Below are 20,426 nucleotides of genomic sequence, written 5' to 3'. Positions count from 1 at the left end.
TATGAAAAGAAAATATATTTATTGGTCTTTTCTTATATAAATTTACAATAGGACGAAGTAACTCCTTTCTCGTGATTAACTTATGTATAAGCGATGGATATTATTTTTATGTAATATCGTATAAAAGGGCACTTTAACCTTTTCCAATTTACTACTTCATTAGGTTTCCACGATATATTTCCTCCTTTCTCTGATTTTTATATAATCCTTTTTTATATAATCATGCTCCCATTACATGAAATTGAAATTAGAAATCCATTAAAATCTCCGATATGACTGGAATTGATAAAGCTTAATTTGCTTCCTAAATTAAATTCCATCGTTCATGTTTCAAAATATGTTGCAAACACGATTACTGTCACAGCAAAATGATGCAAGACGATCTCGAGGTAGGTATCAGTATATCACCGTACGATATCAAAGTTACGTAACGAAAATAAAAAGGGAGCTTGGAAAATCCGATAATATCGTACTTCCTTTTTTCTTGCTTTCCTAACAACGTGTATCGCGACACAGGTTTTCACATCCAAGGTAATAAAAGATTTTACGGCAACTGCTTGTCTTGTAAGATTCCTCGATCTTATGGCACAATCTATACGATCCACTGTTCCACACACATTACGAATCTAAATTTAGATGAGATTTCGACTCTCCAACGTTCAGATATCGAACCGTAGAGGATAATACGTATCTGTATTCCCTACCATATACGCGACAATCTCGCACGTACCAGAGATCTTCTTACTGCGTTCCATTTATCCACGTAACACGACGATGTCCGTGAATAGGAAGATTGAAACCTGTATCGTGCAAGTCCACTCGAGAATCGTTCGAGATTGAATTGTAGATTGCACGGGTCTTTCCGTTCATTGAATTACTTCGATCGTGCCGTATTTCTAAACGCATAGGTAACCCGGGATAATGGCCATGGGTCCAGAAAGTAATATCGTTCGCGTGTGTTTCCCTTTGAATTTTACGAGAGAAACTTGCGGACTCGACGAAAGTTTAAGCGAATTCCCACCGTGAAGTCGAAAGGAGGTGTCTTGCAAAAGTCCGTCCCGATTTACGGCTGGTTCTTGCTTCGATAATTATTCTCGGAGTTTCTCACAATGCGATCGTTATAACCGAAGTAGTACCAATGCTCGTTGAAAACCAAAGAAAAGACCGTTCCGGCTGACAATGCTTCGGTATTTCCGTAAACGTGCTCCACTCGTCAAAGTAAATCGTTAATTTGTATTAAATTGAAATTAATCAACAGCTCGTATCAAATGATTTACATCGAGTATACAGCGTATGGATTTGTTTCATAAAGTAGAAAGTAATTTTGGAAGTGAATCTTACAGAGGAAGATAATGAACTAATTTTTTATTTTAAGATATTATTTAGAAACATCAATATCGTTAAATATTCCAGTAGTGCATAAAGGAGCTGATTATTAGTCAATAATCTGTGAATTTCTCTACGCTCGAGACATAAATTCTCAGATTGTAAATATGTATCCCTTTGTTGAAGCTTCGACTTTTTCAAATCCACTACATAACAAAATCATCTACTTGTCTGTGAAATAGAAAGGAAAATGCGATTCGTGCGCGGAATGTCGAATATGGAGATGTACGAACAACTTAATAAAGATCCTGTGTACTGCGAGACAAGCTCATTGTCAAATTGAACGTGGTCCAAGTATTCGGGCACAATCGAATATACTCGACTAAGTCAAATATCCCCGGAAACTCGTACCAGTATTTGAGTTAGATTCGCGACTGGTTGCGCTTAAAGGGTTGCACACGTGTGTACACACGCGTCAGGATATAGGTAGGAAAGCGTAGGGGGGACTGCATGTTAGATGGAATATCCGAATAACCTATTGACGCCTTTTCCCTTTGTAACTACATATCGTGGATGCAGATAACCTGTATCGCACCTGTTTCCTCCGATGTTCTCTTATCGCTTTTCTTACTCCCAAATGTTATAACGAAATATATAATGTGTATCGATCATACAGATCGTTAACAACGTTCAATGTTATTTCCAATAAAACCTGGAAAATGCAAAACAAAAACAAAATATACTTCTACTAAAAAATTTCGCCAACGATCGTTAAAAATACCGTGGAAGGATTCGCATAATTTTTACGACTACTTTAGCAAGATAAAACATCGAGGAACAGAACGTAGAAAATCGTGAGAAGAAAGTTACTTTTTACTTTTTCGTTACAAAGTTAACACCATGTATATACATACGTATATACGCATGTATATAAATGATGCAAAATGTACGGATCAATGACCTCGGTTGCTGCAAGCGATGTGCAGCCATATTTACGCTTTTACAACACTGGAGCTAGTTACGTAAAGGAAATTGCAAAGCCAGTGGATGGCTGTTCTTGCAAAGTCACGAATGAACTATATGTGAGAACTTCTATGCGATCTTCAACATGGAGATCCGTAATTGTACTCTGAAGAATAACGGCAAAGTTTCTTATTGTCGGGACATGAATTAAGACGCTATAGGAATTTTTATATATTGATCTTTTATACCATTTCTACTACTTTAATTTAAATCTGATAAAATGAAATGTTAACTCGTACGATTATTTGAATATCTTTTTTAAATATATGCCAAAAGGAGGAATAAAGGAATCGTGAAGAATCGGTGTTACGACTGCAGATGCCACAAAATTGTACACGTGCATATTTTCTATCTTTCCCATTCCTATACTCCTCTTCCCAAAATCAAACAATTGGTTTTATTAAAGTTTATACGAGCGCATCTTCCATGTATGTTACACGCCGCTACTGCTACTTCTATTACTTCTGTTACTCTCCACTGATATTACGTTGCCTAGAATATGGAAGTGCACGGCGCTTGTAACCAGGAAACTCATATACGGTATACATGGGGTCTGTGGCTGCTTATTGCACTCAGTGACTTCTGGTGTAAGATGTGCGACTATAACTTACTGTTTCGTCTACATTGTCTTTATTTCTCTATACATACGGTATACAGTTACGAAAAATGAAAAATTATAAAAGAACCTGGCTAACTTTTGCATCCTTTAACTCCTTCATCTCGAGACTCGTAATATGGGTTATAATTTCGTTTTAACACTAGGTTTACGGGACCCGTCAATTTGATTTCAATTGGATTTCAATAGATATGATTACCCTGTACCGTTAATGTTAGTATTATTTTTTTAGTGATAATTTAAAAAAAGACTTTTTATTTATTAATAATTTATTTAAGCGTGAAGCCTAATATTGTTCCTTTCAGACTTAATTTGAATAAATCGATTTTTTAAAGAAAAATGTGTATTTTCGTCCGTAAACTTAGTGTTAATAAAAACTGTGTTAAAGATGTAGCAAATTTAAATATTTTTAAGATAATGAACATTAGCGCAGAAATCGTGAAAAACAGACGCCAAGAGTCTTCATCACGTGATCTAATATCGTGAATTAATAGTCTGACACGATGTTGCAACGGTAAATGATTATAATAAGCGTATAGTTAAGTATGAGCGAGTAATTATATTGTGCATATAATTAAAAAGTTCACAAAATATTAACAATACTGACTTGTGAATAACGCGCCTTTCTAATTTCAACTGTCTCTGATAGGATGAAACAAGAAGGAGAACTGATCAGATAAAACCGCTCCAACAATTCCCAATAAGACAAAACGAGATAGCACGGGGGGAATCAATTTTCATTCGCTACAGTATCGACTTTAATATGCGTACACGCGATCCCCTTTATATCTAGCGTGATCCTGCGATACGCATATCGACAATTTCCCCAGCGGCTTAATGTATCAAATTTCGGATTAAAATGCTATAACGTGGCGTGAAAATTCCACGTGTTCGCAGCGTGTCTAATATCGCGCGATTTCTATCCGCTACATCTTCGATATTTCTCTCTTTTCTTTTTCAACCTGGAGATCCAGTAAACAGGAAATACGATATTACGTTGACGCCAGTCCTTTCCATTTCGTCAATAAATATCCCCCGTATCCATTACCAGACGCTGTTACGCGTTAGAAAATAAACTTGCATCTTGCACATAGGAAATTTAGTTTAGAAAAAATAGGTGTGCAATGAGATCATGGAATGACAAATTAACGATCGTCGAGGATGACAAACTGAGGATTAATTAGAATAAATCGTTCCAAAGTTCAGAAACGGGAAATAGCGCGATCCGCGATAGTCGCGAAGCGACTCCGTTCGTTCCAAGTTGCGATCGAAATTTATCCGACAATTTGATTTCCCTCGCGCCATAATTCTTCTGCCACGATCGAATATCAATTTCGATCCAGTGGACTGACCGAAACGCGATTTTCTCTTATTAAACTCGAGTTCCGCGTCGAAGTCTTTGAACTTCGTTTGCCTTCTCTTTGTCTTTCCTTTCGACGCTTTCGCTAACGAACATTATGCAACGCAGAATGGATTATGACGTTATCCGTCGCTTGTTCGCGAACAAGATAGACCGGCCTAGTCTGCAGCCACAGCTTGAGCTTTGTTCCTAAGTTTACGCGTACAATAAGAGTCGGGCATTGTCTATGCTTTAATTGACTTGACATCAACGAATCGAGCGAACGTGAAACCGAGCTGGCAAATGGGATCGTAGCCACACGCATCGACCATCGACCGACTCGCGCTTTCGTCGTTGTTTCAGAGCTACGCCTCTGTCGTAAATGAACGCTAACTGCTTTATATACTTCCGCCGCTTACGAAACAATGGCAGCAAGTATCAGATGCGACAAGTTTTCGCGAGAGGCTCCTCGATTCTACTCCTCGATTCGTAGGTTAAAGACATTGCGCGATAGCGACAAGATTCCTAAACTTCGAATCAATTATTGGAGATCCTTTTCGTCGCGCGTTTTCTGATATCGAACTTTCCACAGATATCGGAAACACCATTTTGATCGATTTTATCGGATAGGTTGACGAATGATTATTAAAAAGTTCGGAATCTTCCAATTTTTCCGGAATGCAAAATATGATGTACTGCTAATATTTGGAAGAGATTATCTTTGTCAGGTGTATAGATCTTTCCTTTACAGTTTGCTACGAATGAATAATTTACCTAGGTATAACATCGTTTGTCACTGCAGTTTGATTCTTGTAATTCCAATTATGGAAGTGTAACGATAGGCTACCAGGATTATCTCTCTCGTATCCGAATGATTGGGAAGATTCAATGAAAGTTGTTCGATAACGTAACGCTGGTAATTCGATGGACGAAACCGGCGTTGGAAATTTGACTTTCCTTGATAAGCAGGTTTCTCGTTTGAGAAATAAGAAGAGCGTATTACTTCGATCGTTAACGAATCATTGAGCTCCTGTCAACCTTGAAAATACCGCAACGCTCTATCGCTTTCTTCAGGCAAGATGGGTGAGCGCTCTATCTGCGCTATGTCGAAGAGAAATCCTTGTGTCACACGGTTGTCCCGAAGCCTGCAAGCGGAATAGGAATACCTTTCACAGACGGAAACACATCTACGATGATATCTATATGCTGATACGTAAATAGGCGAATGTATGCACAATACGTTATATATGTACGTACGTCCATTCGTTTATCCGGACCATGTGGATTTTAGACGGTCTCTATTGTGTGTCAGAGCTTACAGCAGACGAAGTTGAATGGAAAATCTGTTTTCAATTTTGACGGCAACTCGTTTGATAAACGTATTTACACAGGTATGATAAGTATTTGTTCCTTACAGGAAAACATATTTGACTATATATTTTTGCTTCTACCGAAGGGTTAAGATAAATGTATTCTATCAGAATAAATTTCGAAATAGGATCCTTTAGAAAATGGCGAGCGATGCACGGAAAATTTCACGAAACGTTTGCTATTTTGAGCGATAGATCTATTCGATTGAGAGCCACGTTAAAACATGATTTTTCTAACAGCCCTTCTGCCATTGTTTTATACGTTCTCGGAACACATCATTGCGGAACAGTCGACGATGTCGTATTTCCGGCAATTCGTTACGCAACTCCTCGGACCTAATTTGCTCTATTATAGTGGCAATGACAGGTATATAGCGATAACAACGAAGAAAGTAAAATACTTTGTGCCTTTCATACGTACGTAGTTTCAATAAAAAATAAAATTTCATATTTTCCAGAATATTCCTCGATAAAATATTTTTAGGAACGAATGATAAGAATAGATAAAAGATTTCCATATTTTACAAAAATTAAAATCAAAGCCTTCCAACGATCATATTCTAAAACAAGTTGCTAAATACATATTATTAACCGATCTCGGTTTATCGCTGGCATTTCTGGTTTATCGGTCATCGAGAAATATGCGTGTGGCATTAAGCAGAAGCAGGAAGGAATAACGAGCATCTGTACTCGAAGAGCTGCCTCGGTATTACCAGATCGGTCACCGCTGGAATTCCGTGTGATTGGATTGGTTTCCACCTCTGTCGGGAATTTAGGACATGCAAGATGATACGCGTGAAATTGCCTCCCTGTGCGACCATGACCCGTAATTACGCCCGAGTTATCATTATTTTCCGTCCAACGAAACAGTCAGGGATTCGTAATTTTCTGTATCCCCTATATCGGTACCGTCGATCACGATTCGACGAGTTTTACCAATAAATCGCCCAGGCGATATAATAAACAACGCTTACAAAATATTGTAATCGAATCTGTAGCGTATAACGCGAATTCGAATAATTTCTATCCTGTTAAGAAACATTTAACCCAGATACATGCACGTCCATACATATCCACGCAAACGAAAAATATCACCGCAGTCTAATATCCAGCAATATAAGTCTTCTAATCTAATTATCCACCAATTAACAGTCTAATATCCACGAACCGTATCCGCGCTTCACTGCCATCATCACAGCGATCGTTCTTTCGTCAAAAAGACACGCAGACCAGCGCTTTTCCTAGAATCGAGACGTTAAAACGATTTCGCGTTTCTGGCGAAAGTAGCAAACGTGCTTCGAACAAACTATTCGCCTCTCCGCATTGTGTTATTTCCGCTTCCGCCCACCTAATTGTGAGGATGGATAGTCTCCCTGTGAAGCCATCGTGGACGTGACAAGGGGTAGAAAATGCAGCAGAATCATCGACCTCGTTTCGCGATAAGGACGACGGTGATTGAAAGTGTAACACGGCGACGCGCCCACGCGCTGTTTGCTCGATGTAACGAGACGTCCTGGCCGGAAGCGTTATGATCGATCCGCTCGAATAGCACGTCGGTCACCTGTACGATGCTTGAAAGGTGGTTTTGAATTCCATGACGAAAAGGAATTCAGAGAGTCATTAACCGAATACAATCTGTATAAACACAAACCGCGTTGCATAAACTTTGTGGCATACCGTGCGCATTTACAGCTACTGTAATTTGCCGCGGTACTCGATGCAGTTGGAGGTTACCAAGTGGTTCGACGTTTATACGTTAATTTCAAGTTTCATTCAATCCCTTAATGCAAATTCTCTTCGTTTTACCGATAGAAATTGGTACTTTACGGCAAAGAACGATTATGTCTGCATACACATTTTTGTAACGCGTTCGTGTTAACGCGCTTATACACTAGCAAACCTGTTCAGAAACATTTTATGACCACTTTGTAATTTTCTCGCCAACATTGCTTTTAACAAACTCGCGAACAGTTCTTGAAATCCATAAAAATATTTTATGGTACATCCACTACACCGTGGTCGTAAGAACTTTGATATATCGTAGATGCATCCGAGGACTATGTTTCACGGTCATATTCTCGAACAGCGCGCAAGCAGATGACGATCAACTGTCTGCGAACGATTCACGAACACCAAGGAGGACGCGCTTTTATAATCTGACGAAACAAAAATTATGAAATATACGTGCCACTCTAGTAAATGAAATTCTGCTCAATAGTGTGTGGCACTCCAAATCTCGCCATCGAGATCGGTGTTAAAAGGACCGTGAAATTCCACCCAAAATGATCGTCTACGACAATAACGTCGCGGATAATAATGATCGCAGTGGACGACGATAAATGCGATCTCCAATTGATCGCATGTAATGAAACTCATCTGCATGTATATATATATATATATATATATATATATATATATATATATACACATGTATATATGTATGTATGTATATATGTATGTATATATGTATGTATGTATGTATGCATGCATGCATATATGTATGTATGTATGTATGTAAGCATACACACACATATATCGATCAACGGACAGGCCGAGCGGTATACAAAGAGAATAGAAGGCAGCGCGCTTTCAAAGTCAAAACGACACGTAAGAGCGGTGAATGGGACTCGAGAATAATCGATAATATGCACAACAGAATGAATTCTATCCGTGGCAGACTCTTCCGCCGGCAAATGGACGGACTCTCGAATCCGCTTACAACAAAAGCCAGTTGCTCCGGAATAAATTGAACAGATACAGTTCCCCCGTGGATCGCCAGCGATCAACTCAAAATCATTCAACTTCCGAATATTTCTTTGAGTGGCTCGCCATATCGGTACGAATCACGCGATAGCTTTTTTCGTTCTTGCGACGTATGGTATGGATATCGATGATATCTGCATTGAATATACGGGGTGTCCCTTTGTATGTACAACTACGAAAAGCGGATGATTTTTCGTGGAAAAGTAGGTCAGAAATATCTATGGAATAAAATGCTTTCGCGTATGAGGTTTTGTTTTCGAGGAAAACATCTTAGAAAATCAGTTACATACATGTGTACTAACGTACCGCGATATTCCATTAATGGCACTATGCCGTTGGATATCTTTTTACGTGATTATAATGCTAATGAAACGTAAAAAAATCCCGTGTAACACGCATAATGTATTCATAAAAATTTTCTATGCTAAGTGCTCGACTACTTTCGTCGACCGATGTATGTAAATACAGTAACACATAGTTAAAGAAAAGACGATGTTACTAATTCGTACACGACTTATGCCGATTTTCAACGGTGCAATCGTGTTCCATCACAGGCTTAATTTCGCTGTACGTCTATTTGCAATTTAAACCCCGTGGGTAATCATACTCTGGATTTCCCTAGACCGTAGATATAAACACGGCATATTTCGTCGACGTATGCACAGGTCGGGTCAGTCAAGGTTGTCGAATACTCTGTTGATATTAAATCTCCCAGCGCCCACGAAAAAGCCTCGAGGCTACGAATAAGTAAAAACCTGGAATTTGCCCGAAAATTTCTGAGAAACCCTGGAAACTTCCTACTGGCTAGGAACATTTCCAAGCGAACCCCGTTTTTCAAGATAATGAGACGTCGAATGTTAGCGTAGGGAGGTCAGACGCGGGCAATAAGTTTTTCTCTTGGGATGATTTTCTTTAAACGGCCACCGATAAGTCGGACCATCTTTCTGCGCTTTTTTCGCATCGACCTGAAATTTTTCTTTCGACTGTTTTTATTACTCTCTTGGAAAAATTAATTGTTAGCCATTTGTAAAGAAAGTTGAATGTTTCAGATGTATTCTCAGACATTCCCTGATACATCTAGAAAGCGCTTTGGAAACGCTGTTGTCGTCGTAGAGTTTTACATAGCAGGCACATGCGCTTGTATTATATTCGCAAACTTTAAAAAATAAATCTAAAAATTTAGAAATATCTTTGAAAATCTCAAAGCGATCAAAATGTCTGCCGATTAATACCAAAGACAAATTTAAATGTATCAAACAAGGAGATGAAAATCGATGCAATTCACATGTTCAGATTCATCGTTCTATAGTTTTATTAACGAGTATCCACTTCATCGCAAAGTGACAAAATGGGTTGCCGTTAAGTTCATGAAAATTTATGAGCTGTTAAACCACTCCTAGACTTATTTATTATACGCGTCGCGACACGTCAAGAGTGTTAACTGCAGCCTTCTCGGAGACAAGAAATTTCATACGAGAACTTTCGTGCAGTCTCGAGGGCGACTGATGTTACATAGTGCGCGTACCACGTCATGAACGTGTATGTATATTAAATGACGGAGAATTTACTTTATCATACTACTATCTGCATCAGACACCTGTCCTCGTTTCATACAGCAATTCTTGATCTTGATCTATCGTCCCTGCATATGTTTGAAAATCAAGAATGCAAATGTTTCCCTAAACAGAAACTAATATACAAAACTATCTTCAAAATGATTAAAATGGAAAAGACGTTACAATGTAAAATAGAATTTAATAGAAGTACCTACATGTAGTCTGGAATTAATTTGCACTGACACAAACAACTGTTTTGTTAAGTTGAACTGTATATATCTTTAGATTTATTGATCTATCTATCTAAATGATTTAGCTTTTCACTCTCTACACAAAAACATTAAGATTCTTATGTCTTAAAACTATTAGTTTAAGCATTATTACAGTTTAAGAACGCTTTAAATACTTTCCTATTCCTTTCTTCTTATTATGTCTCTTTTTATAATTCCTCGTGCTTATAGTAAAATACTTTGCTGCTTGGTCTTCAGTGCTAATAACAGCGCGAGAAAGCTTTGTCTTTTAAGTATCGTTTAGGCGTCGTTTTGAAGCTAATTGCCCATTCAGAGCCATCGTCATAAGCATAAGTTAGGCATCGTTTTAAAGCTAATTATACGTACTTTTACACCTGTTGGTCTCATGAATTTATTCCCACTGTGAATGATAGATACAATTTCTCAAGCTCGGTGAGATTAATAATGTTCCCAGTATCGTTTAATTTTATTACGTATCCTCGGTTTCATAATGTTTTAATTTTATTTGACGAAATAGATTACGTGCGTTAATTTTAAATAAATAACACGCGTTTACCTTATCGTCTATGTGTATTGATTTCGAAGCTTGATAAATTACACAGTGTAATTTTAAATTAATGACTCACTAAATGATTTTAATACAGCAAATTCTATTGCGAGCTTGAAGCGCATCAAAATGTAACTAGAAACAAACACGATTGATTCAATGACAATTGCTTTATACTAGATATTCCAATATTGTATACCGTTTATTCGATACAATATTGAAAATGGTAGTAATATTTACTATAGAAATGACTCTGATATTATATGTAATATTCCGAATCATATATCGCCTCGAACACTGCAAGGAACTCGACAAAGTAAGACAGAGGTGCAATAACCTCAGATAGAACGTATCAAGTAGCAATTGTTCAACTAATTCGTAACTTGTCCCGAGCGCACATGCCGCCCCCTGAAACGACTGTGTCAAGTCTCGTTCCATAAAGGGGACAGAGGTCGCCAAATATTTTATTATCATCTCGTTAGTGCACCGTCGTTAGGGAGAGAAGCTCGAGATGAAATATGCAAGAGAACAGAGACCATTGCCTGCGGATAATGCGCTGACATAGTCAAGCATAAACACTACATGGTGTCCCTTGATTCTTCCTCTCTCTTTCTCTCTCTCTCTTCTCGTTTCCCTTCCGCTATTTCTCGTCGATTCTACATACATGTGCTCGAATCTGACGTAGCCCGATTTTAGCCCGCGCTTTCATCGCAGTCTTGCTACCGCGAACGACGAATCGAACAAGTAATCCGACCGAGGAAGCGTGTGACTCACGACACCGAGACCACGTTTAACGTAGTTTAAACTCCCTCGCGCCGCCAAACTTCACCCCGAAACCATACTTAGTTCGCACCCTGTCGGAGAATAATGGAGGACTATGTACCGAGTTTAATTGTCACCGATTGCACAAGGACCTTGATGAAAGCATAATTACTTTGCGAGGCTCAAGGAAATTAGGAAACATCGATGTTAGCGCTCGTTACGTCTATGTGTGTGTATCCTGGGAAAATACGAGATTTCGCGTGAACGCAGTTCGATCAAAGTGTGAATTCTCGTTTCTATATCATTTAGTTGCGTCATTGTTGTTTCAATTACAAGCTTTCGCTTACAATTAGAGAAAATTAGAGTGATTCGAATAATTAACGAATAATAACTTTTGAAATCTCGAGCAAAAGTTCGACAGAAACGACGTCCAAATTTTCTAACATCTGCGGCAAAATACAAACGAGTTACGCCACGGCTGTAGCCGAGTGCTCATCCTTAGTCTTATAAGAGAACGAGAGTTTCGCGCGAGATATTGGATGAAATTCATTAACGTTAACCACGGATTTTGCTTCCCTTAATTACACAGGCTTCTGTTCTGTAGGGAAAAAGTTAGATGGATTCTCACCGTCAACATCGCAGTTGAAGATTAATAGTCAATTTGGTAGGCGTTCAAGCTTTCAAAGCTCGCCATTTTGTAGCACGATACCTGAAACGAGCGACGTTAACGCGATGTTTCCAGCTCGAATATTTTCTCCAATTTTCTCGAGGATATCGTTTAACGTGTTACTCGACTTCGAAATTTTCACTAAAAAATTCTTGAACGAAATTTTCCGACAGGATGTAACTGAAATTTCTGCGATCGTTCGTTGAATCACAGTTTTTTCGTGATCGTACAACGATAAGTATACAAATGTATATTCTATACAAAGTCACGATTTCAACGTTCCAAAACAAACTGTTTCAAAGTTAAACGATTAAATCTAAAATTAATTAATAGACTTAGAATAGCCATTGCTACGTCCTCTTAATTAAACACTATTTTAATGGAACGAGCGGTCCACTCCAATATTTGTCAACTACGAGGTCCATGGAAGTTTTGTCTGTAGCGAAGGGTACTCATGATGAGCACCTGCAATGCCAGAAGGGTATAGCGAAAGGTCAGTAGCGAGCTCCTTTTTAAACAAGAGGCACCGACCGATGGGCCGATCGAAGCAGTAAGCAACCCTTTCATTGGTTTTCTGTCAGCGCCGCAGTGACTTGTTGATACTTGGAGCTTCAAGGTGGGATGAGGAGACAGGGTCGACAGAGGCCGGGCAGCTTTTCCACGAGCCTCAGCCAGACCCATGATCGAATATCGACGTTTCAATAGATCACCTTAAGTCGACTCCGAACGCGCATTGAATATTTATGACTTCTGTTATTGATAGTTGGCCCTTACACGCGTGTGTTTCCAAGCCACAGCGGAAACCCAACGAAACATTGCCCGGCAAGTTTCAGCTCTCTGGAATTTTCCAGGATTCACGAAACTTTGAAAGTACGTATACGTATTTCGCTAAATCTTCTGCTCCGTTAGTTGCTGGCTACGTTCGCGACGTTAATGCCGCCAGAGTATAAGATAAACGCGTCGCAACGCGAGAATTACATCTTTCGGAAATGTAATTAGAAGGAAACTGCCGTTAACGAAGTAACTTTTGTAGTGTATGTTTTATATGAATGTGAGATATCCTTTTAGAATTATTCGCACATTCAATAACCAAAGTGTTTGCGTATATATGTATGTATTCACAGTCCCTAGTGTCTTTTTAACACCCCACAGTTGTATTAGCCCTAAACTGTTAGGTCGGGATGCTGGAACAACCTAGACGTTGTAAACACTATCATAATTTTAATGCTGCCAAATAATAAATGAGGCTAACCGTTTCGGTAATTACGTCGAGACTTACAGTCATGACTTACGAATATCCATTTCAATCTTTTCTCGAAGTACCTCAGAATCGTAGCAAAGAGTTAGAATGCCAAAAGTCGCGAGATAAAAATCGTAGAATCGATTCTAAAATGGCGAATGATTTTATATTAATGCACTGACACAGAGCTGCAACATAAATGTAATTTTAATGTCTATTTAGTCTCACCTATTTTATATTCGATAAGTCATAATTGATAATGTTTCTTAAATTAATTAAATTAGTAACAGTCTTTGTATGAATTTTCTAAGTGGCATTATAGTATGTATGAAGTTAGCCAATTGCGCTCTTGACCTGACACCACCTGAAACTTCCACAAAGAATACCAAGTTTTTCATCGAACTGAATTAATGGGAACAAAATTTTCTTAATGGAAAGTACCTCGGACCATCACCACTTGGGAACAAACTTTCCTTTCTCTGTGTACCTAATGAACTTTTAAAGGTGGTTGACATCGCGTAAAGATAAATATTGGGAAAGCAAGCAGAATCGGCGGAACTTGTCTTCAAGATCGTAACGATGATCATGAATGAGCGATTACCTCTCTCTAATTCATTGTTATTTGATATCATAGTTACGTTGAAAGTTATGAATAACCGAGAGGCTGAAATTTCTTGCACGCCGGTTTAATTTGATTATTATCTTCTAGGGATGGAGTCCTAATGGTCTTTTAAGTGGGACGATGAAATATGTAGGTCGTTTGTGTAGATTACGAAGGTTTAACGAATTGCTTTTTTTCTACTTATCCTCCCTATTTTATAGCTATAATGGGACAAACGTAAAATCATATAATATATGTATATTTATAGTAAAATGTTGCTCGCAAAAATTACTCGATAAATGAGACTTTTTATTTATTCGTTTTGTTGCATGAATATTCATAGTGTGAAAAAATTAGGTATTCCATTAAAACCGTGCTTCAAAGGAACAAAGTATATAGAACATTGTTACGATTGCCTCCATTCCTTTTATCGAGCTTTCGGTGGGCAGAAGTATCAGAAAACTTTGTGTAAACAAAACTTGAAATTGCAAACGGCACGAAACGTTAAACAGAAACGAACAGCTAGCGATTCTTTAAAATTCCGAACACACAGGCAACTTCTAGTTCCAGAGTTCGTTACATTAAACTTTGATCTCTACGATCGGTGATTGGAATTGCAACTGTGCACTATCAACGACCGATCAATCGGAATTGCCGATAAGCTGAGAGATAGAGGGTACGGCGAGAGGAACGGAGGGGAACGGAGAACAAAGTTGCATGGCCCTGGTGACAAAGCGATTGAAAATTTGAAAAACAGTACACGAAAGAATGGAAATGAAACGTCAACCTGCTTCGAAGATTATTCGAAGAAGACAGTTTCGTGGGATTTGGTTCACTTGAAACGATATGTCCTATCGAATTATCTTATAGCCAATTTACGCTACAAAAATTGGCTACAAAATTTCGGCTGATTTTTCTTTAACAATAATTCAAGAGAAACGCTTACGTTTATATAGATACAAATACTTTTTAGCAACTTCGTGTGTATAATTTTAAAGTTATAACACTTTAAGCGAATAATACGATACAGTTTAACGTTCAATTAGCATTTAAGCATAATAATGAGCGAATTCTGTTATTTACTCGCGATTTAATGACAAGGGAAAAGCGAGGCGATAGATGCATGTAAATGGTCGTGGAATTCCAAAATCACGATGATGTAGATTCAATTCGAACTTAATCCGGCAAGTAGCAAGACGCTACCTACGTGCAATCAATTTAGATACAAACCATTGAACGTTTATATCGATCGATGTGTGCTTCGTGGCTTCCTACGGACGTAAAACTTCGACGCTCTGTCAATAATGGGGGCTTTTGATTGTCGGAACCTTAAAGGGAATGGGGTGAAATTGATACTCGTTGCCCTGTTGCTTTCAGATTCATCGTTACGATTAGATTTATCCGATACTCTGTCGTAACCTAGTTGTATAAGATGACGATAGAAGCCTTTGTTGCGCATTTATTGTCCTTTAATTTATTTCTTTGACATCAAAGATTCTCGACTTGTCATCGCAAAGTTAATCGTGAAAAAATTGTTCCCTGTATGTCTAAACATACTTTTAGAAACGCAACATTTATCTCGATTTTTTCTCGTCTTACATGCATCTATCACTTTCGTTTAATCGTTCGATCGCTGCAGATCACAGATATAGCCTGTTTTCGTATCCATTGAATTTGCGATGACTTGTCGATTTTGTACATTAACTCCGTGCTGCTCCGTTCTAATCTTGGAAAATTGCAAATTCCTTCCAATAACATTAGTTCCCACTTCAAAACGAAACATCTTCTTAAAGGATCTAATAATGACTATTATATCGACTCTTTGGTAATACTAAACATCGTAACACTTTCATTGCGTGCCTTTAAGGAACGTTGTGTTGTTCGAAAGGCATTAGAATAATTCAAGAAAATATAGATTCATCTAGAAGGGAGTGTAACTTGTCAAGTCTAGTAAACAGAGAGAGAAACTTAGTAGAGTTGCTTAAAGTGAAGGCAGAGTAAGGGAATTTTAGCTACAAAATCGACGGAATCTTCTGCTCGGTTCAGTAATGAAAATCAATTTCTATTTCCCAAGGTGTGTTCCTCGAAGAATGCTAAAACGGAAATTACCTATATATTTAATCGTTAACTTTACTCGTTGTCTCGCAGCAAATCTAATTTTCGTCGATTGCTTGCCAAGTGGATACATCATGAAATGCACTAAACTATCGAATGGTACGGAACGTTTCCATTCTCTTCGCTAAAATTTCTAATTTTGCGCGTGAGAATTCGAAAAACGATTTTTTCACGACAGTATTCCATTCCTAAACGACAAGGAGAAGGATGTTGATCTTTAACTTCATTTATCTCGCAAACAAATGACTACACATCGTCGAGCCCTGCGATTTGAAATACGAGAGGAAAACTGTGCCTCCACCTCAAACAATACACTTTTCAAATCTACCTTTTTGAATTTCTGAAAAACTAAATATTTTCTGTCAGTTTAACAATAACAAAACAGCCCTTTTTTAATACTAAAAATGGTTAGGTTCCATTAAACTTTTCGAATGCCTTGAAGTCTTATCTTTTTTCTCACTTTTTAAAATAATTCCACGTAAAAGTAAAGACGGACGTCCAATCTACTACGACGCTTTTAACAAAATTCATTTTGTTCCTATTGATTTCTGAATGTTTATACAATGCGTGATAGAATGTGATAAATAGCGAAGTCCTTAAATAATGACTAAAATACGAAAGGTCATTGTACATTAAAATTAAACGTAACCTTGTAAAGAGAATTCTCCGTTTAAAATATGTATAACACCTCCGAGAATGCATCCTGCATGTGAATGAGAACGTACTTTTCCCTTTTTACTCCGTTCGTTCTTCTTTTTCTCTCGCTGCGATTACTGGAACGATGCAACCGCGGGTAGATTAAATCGTGCCACAAGTGTCATCGACAACATTGCGCTGCAACTGTAGAGACAAGCAGAACACGAAGGGTGGTATTTGGAAACGAGCCATGATTTCGTAGATATACCCGGAACGAGTGGAGAGCGGAGATAAGCATCTCTGTTGTCTTCATAAAACTACCACGGAACCAAGCTAGTATTTGCTTAACGTTCTTCTTGCGTATTTAGAGAGTATCGCGTTATGATTCATGAATATGTAGGTAAATAGCATGTTGTGGCAAATGAACGTGAACGAAGTGTATTCTAAAATGTCAAATGTATCGAGGTTCTGGATCCAGCAACTAAATGATTAGCGTAAAGATGTTTAGCGTAAATACAGGGTGGTTGGTATTTTTCTTTTTTAATTTTTTCATCGAGACAACGATCTACAGTGAGATCCGTTATAACGTACCGCACGCGTACCGAGCGAAAATTCAAAGTCGACTTTCTCGAAAACAAAGCCTCAAACGAAAAATTTTTATTCTATATTTTCGACTTCTTTTTCGCGTAGAATCACCCCCTTTCCGCTTGTACCACCAGTTACCAACCACCCTGTATATCAATTTCAATCTTGTATTAATATATGAACTTAGCTTGTAAGAGATTACACGAGTGGAGTATACGGATCAGATTGTAAGGAATCAGATTTCGTATAAGAACAGAGAAAAGACAAGAAGGTCCGTACAAACGCACATTCGCTGGAGCATCGTTTCGGAGGAAACTATAGTCGTAATATGGCTGTCAAAGTTCATTACTCAAAAATCAAAGTTACCTATATCATAGATTTTCAAAGTAGGGGAAATAAACCGAGGAAGAATTAATATTTTTTTTTCTAAAACTCGCTGTTTTTTAAGGTAAAATAAATTATATTTGTTTATACAAGCCGAATTCTTTGTATACGTTGCTGTTCCTCAGAGCCCTCTTATTTAAATGGCATGCAAATTCTCTACCTTTATGAATGTGTTTTCCATTTTTTATGAGCATAGTTAGTCCACGCTGAGCGATAACTTTCATCGTTAAGTCACTTTTTTACATTCTAGTCAGTTTGTTCGCTTATATTATTGTAGTTATACGCATGCTTTTTGCAAACAAACTGCGTTTAGAGTTTTGATTTCGTTCGATGTTTCCCAATACATATCGGGACACGTTTCATGCAAATTCATTTGCGATATTAACTTGTCAAAGGGTTAAACGTGCTGCAAATATAAAGTCGATAACATGGCAGTAAAGTATAAATAGAGAAAGTACAATGGTCAATGTTTAGAACCAGTGAAAGCGGTTGGAAACGTGCCATAATTTCAACGGGGTGCAAATCGCGGTTATGGAGCCGAAAGACTCCCAGTAAACGCCCAGAAAGTTCATGCTCCGTAAACAGCGGCATAAACATACCTGGTATATATACAACATATTCTAAAACTTGTTTGTTCCAGTTAGTTTTTCGAGAGCACATCAAAGGCAAGGTGTAACATCATATTACAGACTTGTTAATCGATTTCCGTCAGCTAAGGAATAAATAATAAATAAACCTGCGTGCAACATCGAATCATTTTTATCGTAAAGGTGATTGTCAACTTAGGGATAAATTCGTTATTAATAATTATTACGTCTATCGCTTTTAGAATTTTAAATATATTTATTAGCAACTAGAAGTATGAAAATTCAATGAAATCCTAAAATATTTATTAATTAATGAAAATATTAAATTATTCCAACTCAAACCACCCGTCACAAATCCGAAAATTATTGTGGCACGTACTGATCAACGCTTTTACCACTGTACATGTCACGTCCAATGCATTCCATGCAAATGCGGGAACGCAAAACGCGCCGCAGAAAGAATACATAGAAACGTGGCGTGATTCCAGGTCGAATGTCCCAAATCGTAAACGAAGGAAAAAGCGACGGAACGATGCCAAGACCAATACGACTGCCTGTGAAAAGAAATTACGCAAAATCGAATATGATTTCCCTAGCGCGCGGATAACGATATCGCACGAAGCATAGCCTCTATCGTTGACCAGTTAGACCCGAATAGTCACCATAGCAACAGACATTCCCCAAAATCCTTCTCGTCCCTTTTGCCCATCCTTTGCCTCTGGCCGTCCATCTTCTTCCGACTTGGTTTCAGCCTGGGTTCACGCACCTCTCGTTTCGTAATCTCTCACGATCCTCGTTCTCAACCCTCGAACTCGACCCTCTAACCCTCACGAGGTCTCGATGATTCCTCACACTCAAACTCTCTCAGTTCTTCTATCTACGGCGAAACACGCGTGCATTCTTGCCTTCAGTGTCAACATTTCTCGCTGTCAGACCGCCGCAATTTCTCTACCGCTTCGACCCTCCTCTACCGGCTTCAACGATACTTTTCCACTCGTTTTCTATCCCTTTCTACTATCCCCCATTTGTACGGCGGATCTCTCTCTCTCTCTCTCTCTCTTTCCCTTATTCTGTGAATTTTGTTGAAGTCGCATGAGAAGAGAGATAAATAGCGGCGAGTTAAAAGGTAAGGAGTGGCGCAACAAACAGAAGCAAGAAGAAAAGATCTTCTGGTTCGAACGAAAGGAGAAAATCAACGAGCAAAGAGAAACTTCGATTCTCGTTCCGGTTCAGGTAGCTAAGCTCAGGCCACTTTTATCCCGTTTCTTCCTTTCTTCGGCTCTCTCTATCGTTAGCAATCCGCTGATCCTTCATCTCCGTTTTCTCATCGTCTTCGATTCGACCTCTCTTTCTCACCGTTGACTTTCATCCCGCGCTTTCTCTATCAGAGACATACTCAAGCTCATTTCGCTTCGATCTCGTAATTCGATCCTTCGGCCTCGATCCGACCTGGTCCACTGTCTCCCGAAAGAGGAAGACAGTTTAGAAGCCTTTGCCGTGCGCCTCAGCGATTTCGCAAAATCGTGAAACTGCCGTGAACGATGGCCCAATCAACGGACAAACCCGGAGGGAGAAGAACTCGCTGCGTTATTATTACGACTCCGAGAACAGCGACTGAGAACAGTTCTCCTCCATTGATCGCTGAACGCAAGCATCTTCGAGCTGGTTCGTTTTAGAATTCCTAGCTGGCTCACGAGCGTGGTAAAGTAGAGACTATGTTGACCCAAGGATATCAAGATGCTGCTTTCATGTCTAAGTAATAAAAAGGATTTTATTACAAGAGTCTGTTCCACCTTGACGCGTCTATTTAATAATACGAGAGAACGGAAGCTGTTCTCTGAGAAAAGTAAACGGAAAAAAAATCGCTCGAACTGGAAGTAGAAAAAATGTACGTTTACAAACTACTATGTTTCAAGGGACAACACCGCGATGTCGATGTACTTTTCGGTTTATACCGAAATCGTAGAAAACTTATCAAATACTTCGCTATTCATTAATTTAGCGTACCAGCTTTTCAAATATAAATTATCCAGAATTTTTTTCTAACTGAAATTTCTT

At 38.5% G+C, this 20,426-nt stretch overlaps 1 protein-coding gene across 4 annotated transcripts in view; it reads right to left on the bottom strand.

The window, feature by feature from the left end:
* LOC117208319 (neuronal acetylcholine receptor subunit alpha-7) overlaps positions 1-20,426 on the bottom strand; it is a 263,872-nt gene that overhangs the window by 213,118 nt on the left and 30,328 nt on the right. The gene's annotated exons all lie outside the window — the stretch shown is intronic.

Source organism: Bombus bifarius, unplaced genomic scaffold, assembly GCF_011952205.1.
Source record: "Bombus bifarius isolate JDL3187 unplaced genomic scaffold, Bbif_JDL3187 scf7180000008062, whole genome shotgun sequence".
NCBI lineage: Eukaryota > Metazoa > Arthropoda > Insecta > Hymenoptera > Apidae > Bombus > Bombus bifarius.
Note: the sequence above shows the minus strand (reverse complement) of the source record. Positions and strands in the feature narration are given on the sequence as shown.